This window comes from Aulonocara sp. 'chitande type north' Nkhata Bay, linkage group LG18, assembly GCF_057382095.1.
Source record: "Aulonocara sp. 'chitande type north' Nkhata Bay isolate Kocher_YH1m ecotype deep benthic linkage group LG18, A_spYH_male_GT1.1, whole genome shotgun sequence".
Taxonomy (NCBI): domain Eukaryota; kingdom Metazoa; phylum Chordata; class Actinopteri; order Cichliformes; family Cichlidae; genus Aulonocara; species Aulonocara sp. 'chitande type north' Nkhata Bay.
This window is the reverse complement of record NC_141361.1, coordinates 33,118,769-33,144,169: the sequence shown is the minus strand read 5'-3', so window position 1 is coordinate 33,144,169 and position 25,401 is coordinate 33,118,769. Positions and strand designations below refer to the sequence as shown.

The 25,401-nt window shown below is 39.2% G+C and overlaps 2 long non-coding RNA genes across 3 annotated transcripts; both read left to right on the top strand.

Moving 5' to 3' along the window:
• Positions 1-6,676: 6,676 nt before the first annotated feature.
• Positions 6,677-10,109, top strand: LOC147309021 (uncharacterized). The gene is made up of 5 exons (XR_015126168.1): positions 6,677-7,437; positions 7,933-8,001; positions 9,642-9,712; positions 9,831-9,868; positions 9,951-10,109. It is a non-coding gene; the product is annotated as an uncharacterized LOC147309021 (long non-coding RNA).
• Positions 10,110-16,298: 6,189 nt separating this feature from the next.
• On the top strand, positions 16,299-22,239 carry LOC147309020 (uncharacterized). 2 transcript variants are annotated; one of them, XR_015126073.1, is made up of 4 exons: positions 16,299-17,993; positions 18,736-18,863; positions 19,168-19,232; positions 19,722-22,239. It is a non-coding gene; the product is annotated as an uncharacterized LOC147309020 (long non-coding RNA). The 2 variants fall into 2 exon arrangements; XR_015126074.1 differs by lacking the exon at positions 19,722-22,239 and having other exon boundaries at positions 16,299-17,119; positions 17,823-17,993; positions 18,736-19,693.
• The last annotated feature ends 3,162 nt before the right edge of the window (positions 22,240-25,401 follow it).

The window sequence follows — 25,401 nt, the reverse complement described above, 5'->3', positions numbered from 1 at the left end:
TACATTTGCACACATCCAGAGATAAACTCACCCCAAACAATCCACATTCCAAGAAATCCAGACGTGGCTCTGATTGCACACACATGTGATTATGCGCAGAGGTCCACCCTACCAGCCAACCTCAGATCTCCACGCAGGCACACATGAATGCACATACATTTGCACACATCCAGAGATAAACTCCCCAACAGAAACCAAATTCCAAGAAATCCAGATGTGACAATGCTTGCACACACATGTGGTTATGCGCAGAGGTCCACCCTGTTATGGTAAGGACTAATTCAATGGTTCATGCAGCACCCTCTGGTGGTTGTGCCGTGTGTATTTGTTTTTGCAATTTGGCAATAAACGGAGTCGCCACGTTAAGACAGAGCTGTCCCAGCGAAGAAGAACGTCACGAAAACGGAAGCTTTCTCACCGGAGAGAACTCGCCCTCCAAGTTTGCATTAACAGCCACAGTAAGAGCTAAGCTAACAAATTAGAAAACACTAACTAGCATCTCGTGACTAGCAGCATGGCAGCCGCGCCAGCAGCCTTCCAAGTATCACCGCCGCCGAAGTTCGACTTTTCAAAGCCAGAAGAGTGGCCAAAATGGATCCGACGCTTTGAGAGGTTCAGGATAGCATCCGGACTCGAGCTACAATCGGACGAAAACCAGTTTAACACTCTGATATATACAATGGTCGATGAAGCTGAAGACGTGATCACCTCGTTGAACCTGACCGAAGAGGAGGCGAGTGAGTACCACACTCTCAAAGACAAACTCGAGACACACTTTGTAGTCAGAAGAAATGTTATCTTTGAACGTGCAAAGTTCAACCAAAGGCAGCAAGAAGCAGGACAGACTGCAGACTGGTTTATTACATCCCTATATGCCTTGGCTGAGCATTGCGGCTACGGGGCGCTGCACAGTGAAATATTAGAGACAGACTCGTTGTCGGAATAAGAGACATTAGGCTCTCGGAGCAACTGCAAATGGACGCAGAGCTCACGTTAGAAAAAGCAGTGATACGGATTCGCCAAAGTGAGCTTGTTAAGAAGCAGCAGGATCTTCTTAAAAACAACTTCAAGCAGGAAAATCTTTGTAACGTGGACATCATTAAAGGAAAAATAAAACACTTTAAACCAAGAAAGACTGTGCCACAAACCACAGAGAGGAATGTGAAAAGCCAATGCAACCGATGTGGAAAGACACCCTTTCACAGCAAGAACCTGTGCCCAGCCAAAGAGGTACTCTGCAATCAGTGTAAAAAGAAAGGTCACTATGCAAGAGTGTGCAGATCTGGGGCAGTGGGAGAAATACGTGCAGCAGGTGGTGACAGTGAAGAAAGGGAGGTAGCATTTTTGGGAACAGTAGCTTCAGAGAGAACTGAGGATGCGTGGTTGACTAAAATAAAAGTTAACAATGTAGACTGCTGGCTCAAAATTGACACAGGAGCGGACGTAACCGTCTTGCCTGAAAAAGAGTACAATGCTCTAGCACAAAAACCACAGCTGCAACCCACAGATCTGAAACTGTATGGGGCGGGACTGTCTCCACTAGCAGTTAGAGGGACATTTACTGCTAACCTGAGCACTCTGAGCAAAACTACAGTACAGCCTGTGTATGTAGTAGCAGACCTGACGCAAGGGTTACTTAGCCGCTTAGCAAGTGTAGCACTTGGGCTAGTGGCCAGAGTAGAAGCAGTGTCACTCACTTCGGTAGAGGCAGTAAAGCAGCAGTTTCCAAAACTATTCAGTGGGTTAGGCTGAATGGAGGGGGAATACAAAATCGAGCTTAAAGCAGACGCTAAACCATTCGCCCTGTCAACCCCAAGAAGGGTCCCGCTTCCCCTGTTGCCCAAAGTCAAAAGAGAGCTCGCTCGTATGGAAGAGTTAGGTGTAATCTCCAGAGTAGAGCAGCCTACTGACTGGTGTGCAGGAATGGTTCCAGTACCTAAACCAAACAGAGATGAAGTGCGTGTGTGCGTGGACTTGACCAAACTAAATACTTCTGTGAAAAGGGAAAGACACATGTTGCCATCAGTTGAGCACACCCTAGGACAGCTAGAGGGCGCAAAGTTGTTCTCAAAACTCGATGCTAACTCAGGGTTTTGGCAAATACCTTTGTCCAAGCAGTCAGCTCTTCTCACAACCTTCATCATACCATTCGGAAGGTACTGTTTCAATAGACTCTGTTTTGGCATATCCTCAGCCCCTGAGCATTTTCAAAAACGAATGTCTCAGCTTTTGGAGGGGCTGGATGGAGTTGTCTGCCAGATGGATGACATTCTGGTTTATGCTGACACACAGACCCAGCACGACAAGAGGCTGGTTGCAGTCCTCGAACGGCTCACAAATAAACTCCCCTAAAGAAACTCCCCTGACACTGGCAACAGTGACGCCAGTATGTTACGTGGCGATGAAAAGTCTAACGGTGCAGATTCACGGAGTAATCAGAAAAGTTTAGCATGAATCTGGATATTAGATTCAAGATTTAAGTTTTAAGCTTATCAGATATCACTTGTTAGAAGAGATTTCTTTCTAAGGATACCGTTTGAAAAAATCTCTTCTCAATCTGCTGTCCTTTTCTGCTTGCATCTTTTTTTTTTTTCATCTAACACTGACGTTATTCCATGTTAATTATTTTTTCTCCGTGAAAAACACAGCAAATCATCTTATCCCGGTACCAACTCATCTTATCCCGGTATCCACGGTACCCATCCCTAGTTGTCACATGACATTTGTGGACCCCGCTATTTTTTTAGTTGGACAATTTATCAGTAAAGTTTCAATCTCTGTTATTACCCCTAGACTAGACCGGCTGCACCACACAGACACAGACACTGCAAACCTCATCTCTGGAGAAAAACCACAAGAACAACATCCAAAAGAAAGAAAACATACCTTAGAAACATGCCGGGTTAGAGGAGACGGCAGCACTGCAGAGGTGAGGACAGGCATCTGTTTGAAATAGACAAAACAGTAAACATAGTCATACAGACTCAGAGACGCTTTCCATCCAATCTATCTGAGTTTGAGCTGTTTTACAGTGAAGAATGGGCAAATATTTCAGTCTCTAGATGTGCAAAGCTGGTAGAGACATACTCCAAAAGACCTGCAGGTGTAACTGGAGCAAAATGTGGCTCTATAAAGAGCAGGGGGTGAATAGAAAAGAATGACACACTTTTCCAAATTTCATTTGCTTAGAATTTTGACAACCATGTATTATTTTCATGCCACTTCACAATTATGTGCTACTTTGTGTTAATCTACCATTGAAACTGTCAATAAAAACATCTTTTGTTTGTGGTTGTAAGGTGACAAAATGTGCACAAGTTCAAGGACTATGAATGCTATTTCAAGGGACTGTAATGTCAAATCACCCCCCATGCACACATCAGTGCACAGGCATGTACACATATGCAGAGTTACATTATCAAAGAAGCTAAAAAAACAAGCTCTGCTTTAACTTTTAACTAAAAAAAAGACTGCAAACTTTAGGAACAATATGGAATGAGTGATAATGTCATCATTCCATGAATTGAAAAAATTTGTTTCACCTTAAATCTTTTTTTCTTTTCTTAATTGCAAAAACTGTAAATTTGGCTCAGGGGGACCTGAAAGCCAGGAGACAATTTATTGACTTTGCCCACAATCTTATGGAGGAAAAGATTTCCATTAAATATTAATAGAGCAAAATCTCTCTCTCTTAAGTATTTGCACCTAACCACGTCCTAACCTAGCAGTCATATACAGCTATTAATTAATCCTGCATTTTTTTTGTCAAAGACATTTCTCACCATGAAATTACCCGATTCAAAACATGAACACTGTTAGCCTTTGCAGTAATTTCCATAGCTTAGTACTGCAAAATCAACAGTAAAAAACTCTAAAGGATGTTAGCAGTTTAGTACTGTAATTTGCATGTAATTGTGGGAAAATTCCATGAGATTACACTATTTTTACGGTAACTCACCGTACTCATGGAAACAGCTGTAAAATACAGCAAATGTAACAATTGGTGATGTTACTGAGATTATACTATTACACCATCCGGATTTCTGTTGTTTTCTACTGTAGATCTAAGAGTAATTACTTAAATCCTCATTCAGTTGTTTTTATTTGTTTGCTTCTTTTTTCTTGCTTTGTTTGTTGGGTTTTTTCCTTCCTGGTCTGAGGGATAGGGGTTCTAAGTGTTGTGGGTAGGGGATAAACTGCTGGAAGCAACTATAAGACATGTGAGTGTGTCATTAATCTGTATTCTGATATTTCAGTTTTAACAGTCACTGTGAAACTTGCTTGTTTGGCGTTTGACAATTCTGCGTGTATTTGCTTTTCTTTGTTGCTTCAACTCAATAAAAATATCTTTGAGAAAAAAAAATCCTCATTCAGAGTGTATTACTATAAAATGTGATTCACTGTGAAAGCAGTATAACATATAAACTACAATATACAGCATAATTTTTAACTTAAGGAGTAAGTTGCAGCCACACTAAAATTTAATTCCTTGAACTGAATGGAACCTCATATATTAATAAATGCATTTGTTTAGTCAAACAATGTGAAACATTAGTAATACTATTAATTAATAGTATACTTGTAAGGTTAGTATTGTGATAGAATCGAGTATATTTAATTATACTCTTGTAGACATTATGACATTATGCTAGTACAATTATGGTGAACAAAAAGTACATCTAAAAGTTAATTTCAAGAATACTGTTATGTACTAAAACGGGGGCCAATATAGTCCCAAGAAGCATTATTAGTATACGTACTAGGTAAGATATACTTGGGAAATATAATTGAAGTATACTTATTTTTGTATGGCCAGCAACAAAAACTAATGGCTACATTTAGAGTAATGTTTAAAAATGACTTCATTTAGCAGGATGTTGCTTTTTTTCTCTTCTTATTCTTTCTTATACTGGACCTTCATTTGTTTTGTATAAGGTGGTACTTTTTAAGACACCTCTGCCTAACTACAGTGAACTGACCTAATAATATGCTCTGGTCGTCATTTTACACAAGGTGTCACATCCATGAAACCTACACCACTAACCAGCATCAGTCCTACAACTTCACTCTCAAAATTAATAAATTCTGGGACAAGCAGAAACTGTATTTTTAGCGGTGCATTTTGTTGCAGGCCAGACTGCTATTAAATGCTCTCCTAAAGAAATAATTCCTTTGTAGCACCACTTCGTCTTGGTTCAGAAGAGATGTCCTGATATACGTGATTGTTAGGTATTTTAGTACCATGGGAGCATTTACTGGATATTGTTTTATAGTGACATTATGCAGGAAAACTCTGTCATTCAATAAGGCCCCTTTGTTTTAGTTATTGTTCTCTTTGACCCAAGAATTGATGTGTGAGAATCACAGGCTGGTACAAGGTTGAAATACCACAGAGATCACTCCCTCAGCTACATTAGTTTCTTAATCTTTTAGGAGACGCCTGTTGAAGGCCAGATGGTTTGTTTCAGAATTCACTAATGAAAGAACTCTTTATTTCGTGCCTTGAAAATATGTCGCTGAGATAATCACAATTGTAGCTGAACTGATACACTATACAAAGGATGCTTCTTCACCCAAGGGCAGAAAGACGCTCCCTTATCTTGGTCTGTACTGGTTTAAACTGAGAATCTGCTGACTCATGAATTTGTCCCTCTATATAAACTGTTGTACTTGTGAATAAAGTTGAGTCAATTTGGGAAGACAACCTGAAGCAGTCTCTGTTTTCTTGTTCTCCCAAGCTGCTCCCGAGCTCGTACTAACACGCTGAATGGCATGCTTGAATATTACTTGAGAATATATTTGACTGTGTTACAGACTAAGGTACATTCTCTGCTGATAGACGTCCACGCCTCGGAGGAAGCCGATCCACGGATTAGGCCCTGGAAGCCGTTTCCTTCAGTGATAATGTAACACATTATCACAGTTTAGCGCGTTGGGTTGTGTTGGATTGTTACGTTTTTAAAGCTTTGTAATGCGACAGGTGCGATAGCCGACACCACACCTTCACCTGACGTACAACGTGACGTATGACGCACACGTTGGGTATTCACTTTCAAAACAACACTGGGGATAGAAAATAGTGCTCGAGGTGGTTAATGCTCCTTTCGCTGGTTGCCAACCACCATTAAATAACAACAAGAAGAAAATATTGGTCTGCTTCTCTTAGTTTTGCACGTTTAAGCCGCAATTCAGACTCAAAAAAAGCTGCAAAGCAGGAGAACGACATGGCCATCAAATATTCTGTGCCACAGATACAGTTCGCTGCAGCACAGAGTGATGATGAGACCGTTAACATGTGCAACTTAGAAGTAGTCAGAGGTAACTGGATGTTCAATCGGGTTAAATGCAAGGTTGATTGGATTATATCTGAAGATCGTATGCTATTCGTGGTAACTCTGCTAGACTCCAAATTGCTGCTCGTCCATGCGGGAGTATCTCAAAATTAAATGAAACCACTTAACACTTTTTCCCTAAAACGGACTGACATGGGACACATTAAAGTTGGATCGGAACCTGCTAATCAGTCTGAAGGTAAGTGTTTTTTTCACTTATTCGAGAGAAGTCCGAAATGCGTTCTTAGTACTGTTTGTTTTGACTTTTAAGCTACCCTACCAGGATATTTTCATTTAAAGACAAATTGTCAATATCTCTGAATGTGGAGACTCAAAAGACTAGTTAGGTAATTTGCCGATGGATTTATGAGACTTGATAGAAACTTGGACGTTTGCAACAGGTGAATCGGTGAACTACCGAGGTTGCGCCCAAATGCTTAAAGCTGTTAGCTGGTCAGTGTTTTCAGGTGTGCTTGTACTACCTGTACGGTGCGGAGTGCTGACTAAGTCATGTTAAACCCATTAAAGCGTCGAGCTCAAATATCTTTTCATTTTTGTGCACTGTTCTCTTCACTGTAAAACCCAACAGTGCATCTTACTAAAAGAAGTAAGTTGTTCTTACTCAGTTCTGAAAAATAGTTAAAGTAACTTTCATGAAGTGTGTTAGGTAGACCCAAAAGTATACATATGATATAATAACTTTATTGTAATAAGTACACATTATGTTTTTGTAACGTTTTAAGTACTGTTGCTTTAAACTGTTTAAGTTGTGCTAATTCATTTGTATTAGTCATCATCCACAGCCCCGCCCCCAGTGTTTTGCCTGGACTTGTCGGCCATGAGACAGGAGCCTCGTCAAGAGAGTGGAAAGTACAAGATAAAGTTATTTTTATGTTTTTTTGTTAATGCTTACTTCTAGCATACAAAACGTACATTTATCAGACTGCTTTGTTTTAGTTGTACTTCGTTGTAATTTATCAGACTACTTTGTTGTAGTAGCTCGTAACTTAGCTTGCCAGCACACAATTCCCGCCTAGCGCTGTATGGAGTCTGCCTTCACAATTTAAAAAATTAACGGTTGGTGGCTTGTTTCAATCAATAGTTGGTAAGTAGTCTGATTTTTGCAAACTGCATGCCACAAAACCTTTGGTAAAATCAGTGTTTACACTTTTCTGACTCTGACCTTTATCAAGTTCAAATGTAGCCTACTTTTGACACAGTGAAAATAGTAGAAAATTTATTTAGTGTTAATTTTAAGAGTTTAACGGACAAGTTCGCCTTCACAAATTTTGAATATGATGGTTAGTGGCATTTTAGTCGCGAAATAATTTACCTTTTCAAAGCTGCACTGCACCAAACCTAAACGTTTCTGACTCTGTACTTTCCAAGGGTTAGCCTATTGTGTACTTGTGTAAAATTGCTTTATTATTTTATAACGTATAGAGTAGTTGACCAACCTGAATTGAAAATGAACTGTAGTGCAAGAATAAATCTTACTGTTTTCCAAGCTTGTGTTATTCAGATTGACTGTTTTTAAGTGAAGTAAAAGTAAAAACTGTTCTGCTAGCTTTCTGTCCTCATGGCTTTTGTGTTATTACAGTCTGACGATTGAAGGAGCAGTAGCATGCCGAGAGATCATCCAGCACTGCACTAAAGACAACCAGTAAAGGTGATTTTAAAACGATTTGGTATCAAAATGTGGAATTGCAAGTTGTGTAGTTTGTCTAGTTTTTCTACTGCCATAAAAGTCATGTTGTTGAAGCATTATCGGCTCAACCATGGTCAGTACTCCACAATTTCACCCTTACCCTGTCTCTACAACACATGCATGTGTACATTTAATACATTTAATTCATTAAAGATACACATGTCAACAATGCACACTCCCACGCAAAGAAAAGACGGTTCTTATCCAGATTTGAATAATTATGGATTTTGTTGCTCTATGTGTAATTTTAAGCAGCCATTTATTGAAAGCCAAATGTTTATCCATCTGAGGGGGCATTTAAAACGAAAAGAAACTGTTCCATGTCCTTTCAAGAACTGCAATTTTAAAACCAATGTCTACTCAACCTTCAATGCCCACAAATGCAGAGACCACCAAAATTCAACAAGTTACAATGAAGGCATTGTGCAAAGTGTTATAAATGTAGAACAAAAAGATGACATGCAGCTTGATTCAATAGAGTCATCAGATGACAATCAAGTGGCATCCACCAGTGAAATCAGTGGAATTGAGGGTTTAGAAGAGCAGTTGCAATACAATCTGGCTGGATTTTTCTTGAAAATGCAGACCCTTCTCCATGTGTCCCAGAGAGCAACACAGGAGATTATTGAGCATATTGATCAGTTGTTTTTGTTATCACAACCTTTGGTTAGAAAATCAGTTGTAGATATACTGAAAAAGCACAACTGTACATATACGGACAAACTGGTGGATGAGATTTGTCAGGCAGTTTCTGATAGTAATGTTTTACATAAATGTGTCACATCTGAAGGACCACTATCTACAGCAAAGAGGAGGAAATCATATTATGAAGAAAATTTTCCATATGTCAAACCTGTGGAGTATTTAATTGAATCGTCAAAGCACACTTATATGTATGTGCCTATTCTCACATCTTTGCAATTGTTGTTGAAAAAAAATGATGTGCTTGAAGAAATTAAACAAGCACCCACACAGATTCCTGGACATTTCATGTCATTTTGTGATGGATCCTACTACCAGGAAAATGTTCTACTGTCACAAGAGGGACAGAAATTGTCAATGATACTTTATGTGGATGATTTTGATCACAAACCCACTTGGTACCTCAAAGAAAATACATAAAGTCTTTGCAGTTTATTGGACACTGGAAAACTTTCCAGTTAAATCTTGTTCTGCTCTACACTGCACCCAGCTTGCTCTGCTGTGCAATTCCAATGATGTACGCCAGTTTGGGTGTAAGGAAATGCTGTCACCACTCTTAAATGATCTGAAAACTCTTGAAGAAGTAGGTGCCTACATTGAGACTCTTGGTGAATGTCTTAAAGGCACTGTCTACTCTGTTGTGGCAGACAACCTTCTGCCCATGGACTTGCTGGTTTCAATGAGAGTTTCAGGTCTACATATTTCTGTAGGTTTTGTCATGCCACCCAAACAGAAATGCAAACAGAAAATGCTGTTACAGGGAATTATGTAATGAGAACAAAAGATGCTCATGATAATTATTGTGCAAGAGCTTCAGAATGATGACATTAAGGAAAACTATGGTGTTAAAAACACCTGTGTTCCTTCTGACCATCTCTCTTTCTTTCATCCTGTCACAGGCTTCCCACCTGACTTCCTACACGACCTGTTTGAAGGTGTCATTTCAGTGGAGTTGGCACATTGTTTAAAGGTTTGATTTCTAAGAGATATTTTAACTTAGAAGACTTAAACAGAGCAATTCTGCACTTTCCATACCAACATTCTGACAAAGTTAATCGCCCTCATCCAATAACCTCAAATTTTGCCAGGTGAGGGACCATGGCCAGCACTCTTTCATGAGACACAGGTAAGTACAACTACGTATATAACATTTGCTGCTCATATAGTATGCTGTGTTTTGCTTATAATATTTTTGGAATTCTCTTCAGCTCTACTTTGAATTTCATCGGATCACCAATCAGAATCTGCCACATGTGTTTTATGCTGCGCTGGATGATTATGCTCCTCAGCTGACTGGACTTTACAAAAAGAGGAAAACTGGACGGGTCGGTGAAAGGATGGAGCAGCTTTTGTCGGCATATGGAAAACAGGTATTTAAAAGATACTAATTATTATTCTGCTTGCTTGGCAGTTGCCATTGTTATGTGTTTGTTTATTTATATATATATATATATATATATATATATATATTATTAGGGGTGCAACGATATTCGTATCGATATTGAACCGTTCGATACAGTGCTTTCGGTTCGGTACGCATATGTATCGAACAATACAGCATTTGTAATTTATTTTATCAATTTTCCTTCTGACGATGCTGTCTGTGTGGAGCGCTCAGTGAATCTGTGTTCGACTACTCCGCCTAGGCTGCACTGTCGAGCGCAGATCCACTGAGCGCTCAACACAGACAGCATAGTCAGAAGGAAGAGCGCAGGGCAAGCTAGCGAGACAGAAGTTAAGCTCTACTTGCAACAGGCAAATTGAACGTCATTCAGATCTGGCGTTTGGAATTATTTTGGTTTTCATGTGACGTATGACCCTGAAGGTAAGCGAGTCATGGACTAAAGTAAAACAGTATGTTGGATGTGCCATGCAATGCTCAATTACATTGGTGTGAACTAGTGTGTTAGCGCAGTTAGCTCGTTAACGTGTTGGCCGTCTAGCCCCATGCACGGAGCGATCGGCGGTAGCTCGTTAACGGAGATTTGCCGTGTTGTGGCGTTAAGGTCATTTCAACGAGATTAACCTGAAAGTACTAGCGGGAACACAACGAATATGACTGCACATTTACGCCGACATCATCCTAGTGCAAAGACAAGTGGAAGCAGACAAAAAAAAGCAAGCATGCTACTAACTTTAGCCGAGTCATTTAGACCGCTGTTAGCACATGATTCTCCTTATGCTGCTGAGAATATAGCCCAGAAGAAGCGGATAGTATAGCTTTTATTTTGGAAAGAGACATTTCTCTGTAATAAACTCTCTTTTCCAAAGATGAGTGATTCCTCAATCAGATACAGGGCTTGCAATATCGCTAGCCCGACGTCCTGGGGCTAGCGATTTTTTTCAGTCGGGCTACCAAAATCTATCTCTTCCCTGCCCGTCGGGCTATTGTAGGAAAAATATATGTCAATGCTTCTGCATTCTTTCAGAAATGTAGCTGGGTAATTATGTCATTGGCATCGGTGAGCCACTGTCAATATGTGACATATTGAAGTCGCGTTTGAATTTGCGCTTGTTTTTTTGCTTTCACTTTGCAATCGCGCGAACTGTGTATAGAGAGCGACAGCACTGATCTGTGAGTGATGATAATTTGTGCACCAATTCCTCTGACATCGTCTTATTAATCGTTAGCTTACTATGCAAACATGACAAGTGAAATCTCCCGCAGCTTAAACATGTGAGAGGTTGATCGCGCAGAGAATCGCTGAGCTTATGTGAGTGAGTGTGTAAAAGCATTTCAGTTCTGCTGAGCCAAATAAGACAGGTCAGGGTGAAGAAGTGACAGCCAAAGAAAAGCTTACCACAAAACGGAGAAGTTATGACAAATCAGACTATAAGGCAAAAAGAAAGTGCAGCTTTATGGTTTCATGGACAAAAGAATTTCTGTGGCTGCAATATGATGAGCTAAATAACCAGGGCTGCACATAAGTGGTCCGCAGGTGCGCATTCGCTGTCAAAATAAAAAACACGCACAAGGGTTAGGGTTAAATTTAAAAACTGTACCTTTGAGTTAAAATATATATTTATAATTTTAATAAATGACAAATTAAAAAGGCATGAACATTTTTTTGTAACGAAAAAATATCGAACCGTGACACCAAAGTATCGAACCGAACCGAACCTATATATATATATATATATATATATATATATATATATATATATATATATATATATGTATAAGGACACAAACGACATCTATGCAACTAGAACAGCAGTTCTGGCCGGCCTACCAATGTACCTCAGAGATTTTCAAAACATGCAAGGTACTTTGGTATTACAATAATTTGCACATTTGAATTTAAAAAAGGTTGAAAGGAGTTTATAAGTCATCTGGACTTGGGTTGAAAGTTGAAGACGTGAAGTTGAATGACTTATAAACTTCTTTCATCCTTGATTTGACTACCTGGATGAATGAAAAATGAACCTTCACTGTCAACTTAAAACATGTTATGATATATAGAATTTGAAAAACTGAAGAAAGGTGCCTGAACATTTGTATTTATGCTTTTAACAGAGATATTACAGATGAATAATTGTGCACTCTGTATTATATCTTAGGGTGAAATTGAGTTCTATGAAGCCATAGAATTGCTCTGGTTGCTGATGTCGATGAAGAGGAGGTGCCTGGAGGAGTTCCTTTCTCACCACGCCAAGTGTTCATAGAACTTGAAGATCAGTTTGTTATGACTCATCACTCATGGACTGATGCCCTGGTGTCTTTGTTTGGGCTAATCTATGCTCTGCATCTGAGCTATCCTATGAAGTATACTGGCTTTTTTGAGTTCATTCAAGTAGTGTTGCTGAAGCTAGACGATGAGAGAAAGCAACTAAAACCAAAATTGCAGACACTAAAAAATGAGCTTGTGCAGATGATGTTTGTTTTTCACTGGTCACTATATTCGTGCTTTTTCAGTTATCTGTGAATGGCTTCAATAGTATAATAATTAGCTTTCTAAAAGGCAATGTGGAGAAAGCTAAGAATAAGGAGAAAATCCATATTTGACGTTTTGTTTGTGATTGAAAAAAATCTTCACATAGTGTGTAATCTTAAGCTTATTTCTAAAAACATATTTTAGTTACATGGAAATCTTTTGCGAGATAACTGATAATTAGTCAATATGTACAGTATACTTTCATGCTTTATTTTTTAATTGTGTGATGAGTGCCAGTTCACTCGAGGTCTGGGCAAAACTGTTGCGAAGCCACAAATACCTTTGAGAATACTTTTTGTTAGTGACATCCTTAGTTCAGCTGTTTTCTATAGTTGCATTGCTGTAGTGCATGTGATTTCATTATTATACTAAATGTTACTTAAAATTGTGATTGTTATGGCTCTAATTGCCTCTAGACTATTGTTTTTTTATGATGTACACCTATGTATCAGGTCTACATGACTAAATTTGTGTTTTGTACATTTAATCGATTTTCAAAATGCTACAAAAAACATTCAAAATTCCCTAAAAGTGCAAGTTTTAAAATGCCTAATTATTTGTTATTTGATAATGGCTTTAGCAGTCATAGGTTATGACTGAAAGTATGGTTGTATTCATTCTGTATTTTCTCTGCAGTTAAAGTTAATAAAAACTGAATGGAAAGAATAATAGCTTGGTTTTGTGTTAATAGTACTTGAACCATTTGGTGCAATCGGTTTCCCCAATTGGATTAAGTTGTTTAAATACAACCATTTAAGTTAATTTAACTTAATTTGAATATGAGCATGTAACACTTTAAATAAGTTTGAATAAATACAGCATCTTAGTACAAGAAATTTAATGGTTTAAGTTGAAACATACTAAATACAATGAGTAAATAAACATAATGCATTTGAGTTACATTATCATATTTGCTTTGGGTTCTTGGGACTCTAATAAAGTACTTAAATAACCCCAAACTGTTTAAGTTATAAAACTTGAATCAATTGGTGCAATCGGTTTCCCCAAATCATTTGAGTTAACTTAACTTGTCAGGTTTTACAGTGTTGTTGGCACACATTTTCTGTTTATTGAAGCCTTTTGTGAATAATTTTGATCATGTAAAAACTGGGAATTGGTCCCTATTGACAATACTCTTATTTTTTGCATTGAATATGTCATTCAGGAAAGGTAATTGGTCACTGAAGTTTTTGCAACTGTGTATTTCTAAATTTTGTGGCTTCAGTGCACACAAATTTATATTGTTCAGTTTGCATGTTAAAAGCCTGCCAAGCACCCCAAGGCTGATTATGCTTGGTAAGAAGTCATTTATGACATAGAGCTGATTAGACCATATTAAAATTTCTGTTTGGCACAGGAGCTTTTCGTGGACACAGGTATCCAGTCTCTGTTTTGTTAGCTCAAATTTCTGTAATTTCCTTTATAAATCAAGGTTGTTGGACATGTGTCTCAGTGAATCCAGCAAAGTAACAATATCAAATTTCACATTACATATTACTGATCAACAGTAGTCTAGCTACACCAACAGCAGAAATACTGAAGTCAATACTGTAAAGTTTAACAGCAGCACAAACTATAAACTCCAAAATAACCATACAGTTGATTCACCTCCGGTACTTTAACTGGGCTGACTCTTTGTTAGGTGTGTTTAATGTGCAGAATAATTCCCAATTATATACAATTATAATATGTTAAAATGGACCTATGTACACAAGGCCATTAATAATTAACTGTACGTAGCTATTTGCTTTATGACTATCTAGACAGTGTGAAGAAGTGAAGTATTGAAATTATTTTATGTTGCATAATGACAACATGTTGCCCCTATACATTTAAGGACAAAGTTCAATGACCGCCACCTGCTGGATGGTGAGTGCAGAGGGGCGTGTAATTGTTGAGCTGGACAAAGAGAACACCTGTGCTGATGCAATGTCAGTCTTCTTTGGTTCATTCTATGTATTGAACCTGGAATACCAGGAGTCAGCGGGTGCAAGGTTTTTTGTAAGGATAAACCCTGAAGAGGGAACAAAATGTACCTCCAAGGTTGGGACAAGCAGGAAGACTGGGACCACTGTGAAGCGAAAGGTTGTTCACATTAACCCTCATGTCACAACTTTCCTCCAGTGGCTTACTGAATTTGAGTGGAGAACTTCAAATTAGGGAAATTAGTAAATTTCTTGTATAATTTAAGTGACCAATGTGTTGTTACCCATGTCTCCACAGATGATCCATGGCCCATGCTTTCTGGACATTTACACAAGACGAGCAACAATGAAGACAAGCTCTCTCGCCATCTTGCAAGACGCTGTCTCTGTCCAATAGGTTTTTTTGAGTGCAACAGTTTTGATTTTTTCCCCTTCTTTTACCCATCCATCCATCCATTCACTTCCGCTTATCCTTTTTCAGGGTCGCGGGGGGCGCTGGAGCCTATCCCAGCTGTCATAGGGCGAAAGGCGGGGTACACCCTGGACAGGTCGCCAGTCTGTCGCAGGGCCAACACACAGGGACAGACAACCATTCACACTCACATTCACTCGCACATTCACACCTAGTGGCAATTTGTATTATCCAATTAACCTATCCCCACAAGCTGCATGTCTTTGGACGGTGGGAGGAAGCCGGAGTACCCGGAGAGAACCCACGCAAACACGGGGAGAACATGCAAACTCCACACAGAAAGACCTGATGGTGGAATTGAACTCAGGACCTTCTTGCTGTGTGGCAACAGTGCTAACCTTCTTTTACCCGTTTGTTAAAAATTATTTCAGCTACTTACACTTTAATTGTCACATGTATTGGCTCACCCTACAAATCAATGAACTCAGTCCACAAAGCAAGATCAGGGTTCAGTGCAGGTCAGTCAAGTTCCTTCACACCACACACGCTCATCCATGTCCTTGTGGACCCTGTTTTGTGCAATGATTTGGTCGTGTGAGCCAGTATTTTGGACAAAGTGTATATAAAGGCAGACGTGTGGGGCTTGATATTATATCCATTACAATTCAGTTTGTTTGTATGGTGCCAACAAAATGAATGCCAAGGCACTTCACATTGTAGGTTTGAGACCCTACAAAATATAAGTAAGGAAACCCAACACTTGAGCATGTGTTGTCTGCCATGATATGGATATGACATAATATTGTTATTGTTTGTACAACCATCTGAGAAAATAATGGATTACATGGTTTAGTAAAAACAAGTGCTTCCTCAATGAAAATATGTTTTCAGTTCTTTTCAGTTTTTGATTTTGGAAATGTGTATTTCAGCAGGGAAGAATCAGAATTGAAATAAAGTGGTGTAAAGCACATGAATTATATTTTGTGTGTGTGTGTGTGTGTGTGTGTGTGTGTGTGTGTGTGTGTGTGTGTGTGTGTATCCATCCATCCAACTTTTTTGGAACCCTCCAGTCTCTTACAGTATGTTACTGTTAACTGAAATTACGGTAAATTACGACCTTTTAAAAGAGTAAATGACCGCCTGTTAGGACACGGTGTCCTCTAGCAGAGATGAATATTTTTGGTACTGATGATGCGTACCAACGGTAAGTTACTGGTTAATATATTGCAGTTTATTACCTTGCAGCGGGCTTACAGTGACATACCGTGAATAAACGGTAGTATACCAATTTATTAATCACAGTATGATGTTACTTTGTTGACGTAATTTACGACATAACGACATAACGGTATCTCACTGACATAACTGTCGCCAGTGAGATACCGTAAAAAAGGCTACGGTGCGTTACCATAATTTGTCCAAGAGTATTATACCACACCAGCAAAAAACGGTATCATCCTGCAGAAAGGTAAGCTAGCGTAACACGGCGTCACGGTATGACGCTGGCAGCAGTGACGCCAGTATGTTACCGTAAAGTGGCGATGAAAAGTCTAACGGTGCAGATACACGGAGTAATCAGAAAAGTTTAGCATGAATCTGGACATTAGATTTAAGATTTAAGTTTTAAGCTTATCAGATATCACTTGTTAGAAGCTCCTTACCGTTTGAAGAAATCTCTTCTCAATCTGCTGTCCTCTTCTGCTTGCAGCTTTTTTTTTTCATCTAACACTGACGTTATTTTTTCTCCGTGAAAAACACAGCAACTCATCTTATCCCGGGGTGCCAGGAAGTCGAGCTGCGGATCTCAGCAGAAAACTTTTCAAACTGATTGCAGGTTGATCCAGGTATACATTTGAAACAGGTTCTCCTCGGTGACGTGACAGTCGGAATGCATCTGCGTAACCATGGTTACAGGGGGACGCTTTGGAGCTCTGCTGCTCAGCAGCAAAATATTTCAGATCAATATGTAAATACTCCAACTCTAAAACCAAGTAATATAAATATGCTGCATATGTGTATAGTGCGTTCATGTGTGTGTGCGCTGCGTGGTGACGTAGGCGCGTGCATGTGTGCCCCGGTCACAGCTCCTTTCAGCATGGCCGGAGGTAAGTCACTGCCACGTTGCTCTCAGCTAATTAAAGTTTGTTCAGATCCCAAGCTGCAATGTGAATACAGCCAAACCGCCGCGTTTTTGTTTGTCATTAAGAGACTCATTCGGGATAAGTTTTGTGGAGGGCGGAGTTCACTAATATACGCTTATGAGTTTTAGCCGAGAACGCAGCTAAAATGCTAGCATGCTAAGTTAGCCTGATTGCTAGCGGCTACTCGCGGCAGTCTTTTTTTAACAGCATGCACTCTTTTTTCCTTCGTCAGGAGAGGTGTACTGGCAGTCGCGTGACACACACAGATCAGACACATGTTTCTGTGTTGCAGGTATGGAGATGTTCTTATGTTTTGGAGATGCTGTCTTTCATTCATTGTTTTTATAAGTACAGTGTTGTATTGCCTGTTAGATGGCGGTTATTAATATAATTGTACTGAAGTATAATGTTTGAACTATAAGTACCAGAATATTGGGTCCTGGTTATTGAATTGTATTTATCTGACTGTTTATTTGTTTTTGAATTATTTTGTTTATTGTTCTTATAAGTTGTTTTTGATGTTTTTTCAGTGACATATTATTTATTTTGTGCTTTTTGTTTTTGAGAGCTTAAGTTAATGTTTTAAAACAATTTGTTGTATTTGATTCATTATATTATTGTAGTGTTAATGAAGCTGCAGACACAGCTCCTTTCAACATGGCCGGAGGAGAGGTGTACTGGCAGTCGCGTGACACACACAGATCAGACACATGTTTCTGTGTTGCAGATGTGCAGTAAAGAGCCAAAGACCCAGTACTGTCTCCTGCCTCTTACTTTCACGCCAGAACACAACGCAAGAACAACAGGCGTAACACATGAACGGGTTACACATACTGAGGTGAGTTGTTGAGGATATGTCGAGCTGTTGATAAGCACGGCTGTTTTTGTGCTCTTATATACTGTTAGCCTGTTTTGCTGGCGTTAGTGAAGCTGTTTTCAACTGGATGTAAAATTGTTGAACTCTGATGATTAATGAATAAACTCTCGATGTGACGATGTGAGCATGTAATTGTAACCCTGTGTTCATTTAGTCATTTGATACCGTTTAATATCCAGTACATCTATTGGGTGTTTTATAACATGCCCTGGAATCATTTTAAGTTTTACAATGCCGGTGATTTACGACTCTTTCGCGACAGTCAACTGTGGCGTAAACTCTGGCGGGTCTCAGAGCTAGCTTATGTGAGCCAGCAGTGACATCTATACATGCAGTAGCCTTAAAATACTGATTATTTATTCTCCTGCTAGGTAAGAATTTGTGTTTTATACGTTTATTGTCACATTGTGCGCCATGTTATTGTTTCGGTGAAATGAATTTCTACAATGGCGGACTTAGACAAAATAGTGTTACTGTTAATTTGACTCTCTGCAGTGTTTAAATGCTTACACATACACACACACACAGTTACTGTCCCTCCACACGTAGGACTCAGTTCTGCTTCTATGCCCCATCTTTGTTTACTCTGTCCCACCCAACAAGTGCATAAATAAGATGTTAAAAACGTCATCATCATATCAAACATGATCGATTTGGGGGGAGTTTGTTTGGCACATGCTGACTGCATCCTAATTATAACCAGAAGAGGAGGCGAGAGCAGAGAACGAGAGTGCAGCAGTTTGGTCAAAGGAACAGGTGAAGAAGAGGTGAGCATCCAAGAGACGAGCAAGAGGACAGTTTCAAAGCAGACATTATGGCACAATAAAAGCTGTAAGAGCAGAGATTCATTCATATCTTTACTATTTTTCTTTAGCTTCTACTCCCGCTGCTTACAATAAATCTGAGATAAAGAACAAACAAGAACAACTCACATGGCATTGATTGTTTAGTTCAGTGTCACTCTGTGATTGTTTGACATTTCATATAAATGTGACTCTAAAATATAGTCAATAATATTAAAAAGCTGCTGTTACTGAGTGAAACTTGAAGGATTATGATAAACTTCAGTTCTTACTGAATCTGTAACATTGCTTTTTTTAAAATTGTTAAATGACTTTTGTGTCACTGTGCACAGTGAAAAGCTCACTTGATGTAGTGGTGAGGCCATGTTCACCACTAGATGGAGACAACCTGGCACAGGTATTTTCTATACACTAAATTTCACACTGAAAAGCCTTGGTGGGAATTGTTGTTTCATAGAAAGTAAAGGAAAACGCTCATACTCTCTCCCGCACTCGATATATGATCCATTGTTGATCTGCACGCAGCTGTTGTCACAAATGTGGCACTCGCTTACGTCACTGTCATGAGACATTCTCGCAAAAAAAAAATCACGGTTTTAGTAACGCAGTAACGCAGCGTTCCTACGGGAAAGTAACAGTAATCTAATTACCGTTTTTGCAATAGTAATCCCTTACTTTACTCGTTATTTGAAAAAAAGTAATCGGATTACAGTAACGCGTTACTGCCCATCTCTGGACGTCATCATCCCGTAAGCCAATTAGGTTGTCACTAGGGATGGGTATCGTTTAGGTTAGGTTAGCAGTGCTTAAACAATGGAAAAAACACAAACTTTGTCCTAAACCTCTCATGTTTAGCTGTTTTCCACTTTTTCTTTTGTCATTTTAGCTTTTTTGGCCAGGATGAAGGGAGCATCTGCCATCAAACAAGAAGACAGCTGCATGTAACTACGACGGTGTTTGCTACTTCACCTTACATGCATTAATGTAATAACGTGGTTAGCCTACTCAACGTAAATTACACACGAACAACATTAAGCTCCTCGCCCAGAGAAGAACGGCTGCTGCTGCATCATCATCCGTCATCATTTCCGCTACACTGGCAGGGCTAGGGGCCAGGACTCTCGTCTTCGGGTTCTTGGGGGATGTTGCTAACTCCGGGTCTGATAACAGGCACCACAGCCGCAGTAGATGTGCTTGGTGTGAGGTCTTGCAGCAAGCTATCAAATATGGTGCATTTCTCGGCTTTTAAAAAAACGCTATGCGTCGCCAGGTTCGTCGTCAGATTCGAGATGTTACCTCCTTTGCACAGTATCAGCTTAAAGCACTTGTTGCAGGCTGCTGAGTTTGCATCTTTTGCTGTGAAATACAGCCAGACTTTGACCGCTTCGCCTTGGGCATTTTTAATCTGTAGCTCTGCTCTAAAAGAACGTACGTACCTGGGCCCGCCTACTATCCTCGGAAAGGTAAAATGATTGGCTAGAATCCAAAGTGTATGATATCTCAGGGGAAAAAAAGCACCGAAATAAAGCACCGAAATGTGCGCTGCTTTTCGGTCTGTTTACTACCGTTTATGTCAGAACCGGTACCATAACGGCACCGGATACCGGTACCCATCCCTAGTTGTCACATGACATTTGTGGACCCCGGTATTTTTTTAGTTGGACAATTTATCAGTAAAGTTTCAATCTCTGACATTACCCCTAGACTAGACCGGCTGCACCACACAGACACTGCAAACCTCATCTCTGAAGAAAAACCACAAGAACAACATCCAAAAGAAAGAAAACATACCTTAGAAACATGCCGGGTTAGAGGAGACGGCAGCACTGCAGAGGTGAGGACAGGCATCTGTTTGAAATAGACAAAACAGTAAACATAGTCATACAGACTCAGAGACGCTTTCCATCCAATCTATCTGAGTTTGAGCTGTTTTACAGTGAAGAATGGGCAAATAATTCAGTCTCTAGATGTGCAAAGCTGGTAGAGACGTACTCCAAAAGACCTGCAGGTGTAACTGGAGCAAAATGTGGCTCTATGAAGAGCAGGGGGTGAATAGAAAAGAATGACACACTTTTCCAAATTTCATTTGCTTAGAATTTTGACAACCATGTATTATTTTCATGCCACTTCACAATTATGTGCTACTTTGTGTTAATCTACCATTGAAACTGTCAATAAAAACATCTTTTGTTTGTGGTTGTAAGGTGACAAAATGTGCACAAGTTCAAGGACTATGAATGCTATTTCAAGGGACTGTAATGTTAAATCACCCCCCATGCACACATCAGTGCACATGCATGTACACATATGCAGAGTTACATTATCAAAGAAGCTAAAAAAACAAGCTCTGCTTTAACTTTTAACTAAAAAAAAGACTGCAAACTTTAGGAACAATATGGAATGAGTGATAATGTCATCATTCCATGAATTGAAAAAATTTGTTTCACCTTAAATCTATTTTTCTTTTCTTAATTGCAAAAACTGTAAATTTGGCTCAAGGGGACCTGAAAGCCAGGAGACAATTTATTGACTTTGCCCACAATCTTATGAAGAAAAAGATTTCCATTAAATATTAATAGAGCAAAATCTCTCTCTCTTAAGTATTTGCACCTAACCACGTCCTAACCTAGCAGTCATATACAGCTATTAATTAATCCTGCATTTTTTTTGTCAAAGACATTTCTCACCATGAAATTACCCGATTCAAAACATGAACACTGTTAGCCTTTGCAGTAATTTCCATAGCTTAGTACTGCAAAATCAACAGTAAAAAACTCTAAAGGATGTTAGCAGTTTAGTACTGTAATTTGCATGTAATTGTGGGAAAATTCCATGAGATTACACTATTTTTACGGTAACTCACCGTACTCATGGAAACAGCTGTAAAATACAGCAAATGTAACAATTGGTGATGTTACTGAGATTATACTATTACACCATCCGGATTTCTGTTGTTTTCTACTGTAGATCTAAGAGTAATTACTTAAATCCTCATTCAGTTGTTTTTATTTGTTTGCTTCTTTTTTCTTGCTTTGTTTGTTGGGTTTTTTCCTTCCTGGTCTGAGGGATAGGGGTTCTAAGTGTTGTGGGTAGGGGATAAACTGCTGGAAGCAACTATAAGACATGTGAGTGTGTCATTAATCTGTATTCTGATATTTCAGTTTTAACAGTCACTGTGAAACTTGCTTGTTTGGCGTTTGACAATTCTGCGTGTATTTGCTTTTCTTTGTTGCTTCAACTCAATAAAAATATCTTTGAGAAAAAAAAATCCTCATTCAGAGTGTATTACTATAAAATGTGATTCACTGTGAAAGCAGTATAACATATAAACTACAATATACAGCATAATTTTTAACTTAAGGAGTAAGTTGCAGCCACACTAAAATTTAATTCCTTGAACTGAATGGAACCTCATATATTAATAAATGCATTTGTTTAGTCAAACAATGTGAAACATTAGTAATACTATTAATTAATAGTATACTTGTAAGGTTAGTATTGTGATAGAGTCGAGTATATTTAATTATACTCTTGTAGACATTATGACATTATGCTAGTACAATTATGGTGAACAAAAAGTACATCTAAAAGTTAATTTCAAGAATACTGTTATGTACTAAAACGGGGGCCAATATAGTCCCAAGAAGCATTATTAGTATACGTACTAGGTAAGATATACTTGGGAAATATAATTGAAGTATACTTATTTTTGTATGGCCAGCAACAAAAACTAATGGCTACATTTAGAGTAATGTTTAAAAATGACTTCATTTAGCAGGATGTTGCTTTTTTTCTCTTCTTATTCTTTCTTATACTGGACCTTCATTTGTTTTGTATAAGGTGGTACTTTTTAAGACACCTCTGCCTAACTACAGTGAACTGACCTAATAATATGCTCTGGTCGTCATTTTACACAAGGTGTCACATCCATGAAACCTACACCACTAACCAGCATCAGTCCTACAACTTCACTCTCAAAATTAATAAATTCTGGGACAAGCAGAAACTGTATTTTTAGCGGTGCATTTTGTTGCAGGCCAGACTGCTATTAAATGCTCTCCTAAAGAAATAATTCCTTTGTAGCACCACTTCGTCTTGGTTCAGAAGAGATGTCCTGATATACGTGATTGTTAGGTATTTTAGTACCATGGGAGCATTTACTGGATATTGTTTTATAGTGACATTATGCAGGAAAACTCTGTCATTCAATAAGGCCCCTTTGTTTTAGTTATTGTTCTCTTTGACCCAAGAATTGATGTGTGAGAATCACAGGCTGGTACAAGGTTGAAATACCACAGAGATCACTCCCTCAGCTACATTAGTTTCTTAATCTTTTAGGAGACGCCTGTTGAAGGCCAGATGGTTTGTTTCAGAATTCACTAATGAAAGAACTCTTTATTTCGTGCCTTGAAAATATGTCGCTGAGATAATCACAATTGTAGCTGAACTGATACACTATACAAAGGATGCTTCTTCACCCAAGGGCAGAAAGACGCTCCCTTATCTTGGTCTGTACTGGTTTAAACTGAGAATCTGCTGACTCATGAATTTGTCCCTCTATATAAACTGTTGTACTTGTGAATAAAGTTGAGTCAATTTGGGAAGACAACCTGAAGCAGTCTCTGTTTTCTTGTTCTCCCAAGCTGCTCCCGAGCTCGTACTAACACGCTGAATGGCATGCTTGAATATTACTTGAGAATATATTTGACTGTGTTACAGACTAAGGTACATTCTCTGCTGATAGACGTCCACGCCTCGGAGGAAGCCGATCCACGGATTAGGCCCTGGAAGCCGTTTCCTTCAATTTTGGTGTCAGAAGTGGGATCCTGACGAAGGTAGGCACTCGTCTTTTATTTTATAAGACTGTGTTATGCCTTTCTCAGTGATCCACATAGAAACGGGATACGCTGACGAGGCCTTCTTCAGTGGCCCACATAGTAACAAGTGGGATACGCTGAGGAGCCTTCTTTAGTGGCCCACATAGAAACACAGGAAGTTGCCTGTTGTTTTGTAAATTAAAGCAGAAAGGACACAGGAAGTTGCCTGTTGTCATAAACTAAGAAGTTGCTCACCAGCAGAAAGGACACAGGAAGTTGCCTGCTGTCATAAACTAAGAAGTTGCTCACCAGCAGAAAGGACACAGGAAGTTGCCTGGGGTCATAAAACGAGAAGTTGCTCGTTAAAAAGTGAGAAGTTGCTCACTAAAAAGATAAAATTGCTAGCAAAAAATCAAGTAACCTCAGGTGTGCCACAGCAAAATAAAAACTAACTTAAATCCTTCAAGCGTCTAAACCCCTCTGGAAATCACTGACCATGGGTCAGAATAATTCAAAGACCTTAGACGGGTCCGATAAAAAATCAAAATTAACTGTAAAACCAGATACCACCACTTGGGTGGGCCTGATTATAGATATATATTATGTCAACGAATTCCAGGTGTGACTGAATCTCAGCTTATTGAAGAAGTAGAGGAACTAGACCCTAAAGATGACCAAGCAGCCAACACCACCTCGTTTTTGTGGATAAACGATGACAAAATCACAGCCTTTTTTCAAAATCTAAAGAAATTTCTGCTCACAATGTCTAGAGATAAAATCAAACGTTTCACACACTGCTGGACTAATGAGGCATGCACGCCTGAAGGAGGAAATGATCAGATTTTCATAACAACATTCTTAAACAATATTCATCCAGAATGTTCACAACTATTGAAGCTGACTGCCACTGATAATCTCTATGACATGAAGATAAAGAACTTTATCACACTTGTCAAAACAAAAGCTGGTGCAGATCTTTTCCCCAACAGCACGAAGGCTAAAAGTGTTAAGATGATGTTGAATTTTGATGTTGAAGGCTCAGAGGAAAGTGAAAAAATGATGTATGCAGGGGCCCCGCCCCCTCAACAAGCGCAGCAGGGAGATTTCAGAAGGAGAGATAGGAGTGGAGACGCATGTTTTTATTGTGGAAAAATAGGACACTGGAGGAGGGAATGCAAATCAGCAGCACGTAGGTCTCAACCACAAAACACAGGACCAGCTCCTGCCACTAGGCGTCAGCAGAGCTCTTCCAGACAAGGTAACTGGCAACGCAGACAGGAATCACATCAAAATAATGGCCCTTTTGCACTTAGGCAGCAACCTTATAATCCACATTTTAATCCCCACCCATATGATAACGAAAGACTGGACCGACAATAGGGAGGCCCAGGTGAAGACGAGGGACAGTGTGAAGCACTACACACGATGCTGCATTTGCAATTGTCCCGTAACACAGAAAGCTTGCCCACGTTAGATATAGAAATAGGTGAAAAGATTTATTCCTTTTTAGTTGACAGTGGAGCCACTAAAAGTTAACTGTCTGGAAAATTCTATAGTGGGCCTGTTTCCTCTGTGTGCATCAACACCATGGGAATAAACGGAACTCTAGTGCAATGCCCCAAAACTCATTCTCTAAAAACACGCTGGGGCCCAAAACCAGACGAAATTACATATCATCCATTCATAATTATTCCAAACTCGCCTGTGAATCTATTAGGCAGAGATTTAATGGCAAAAATGAACTTGTGT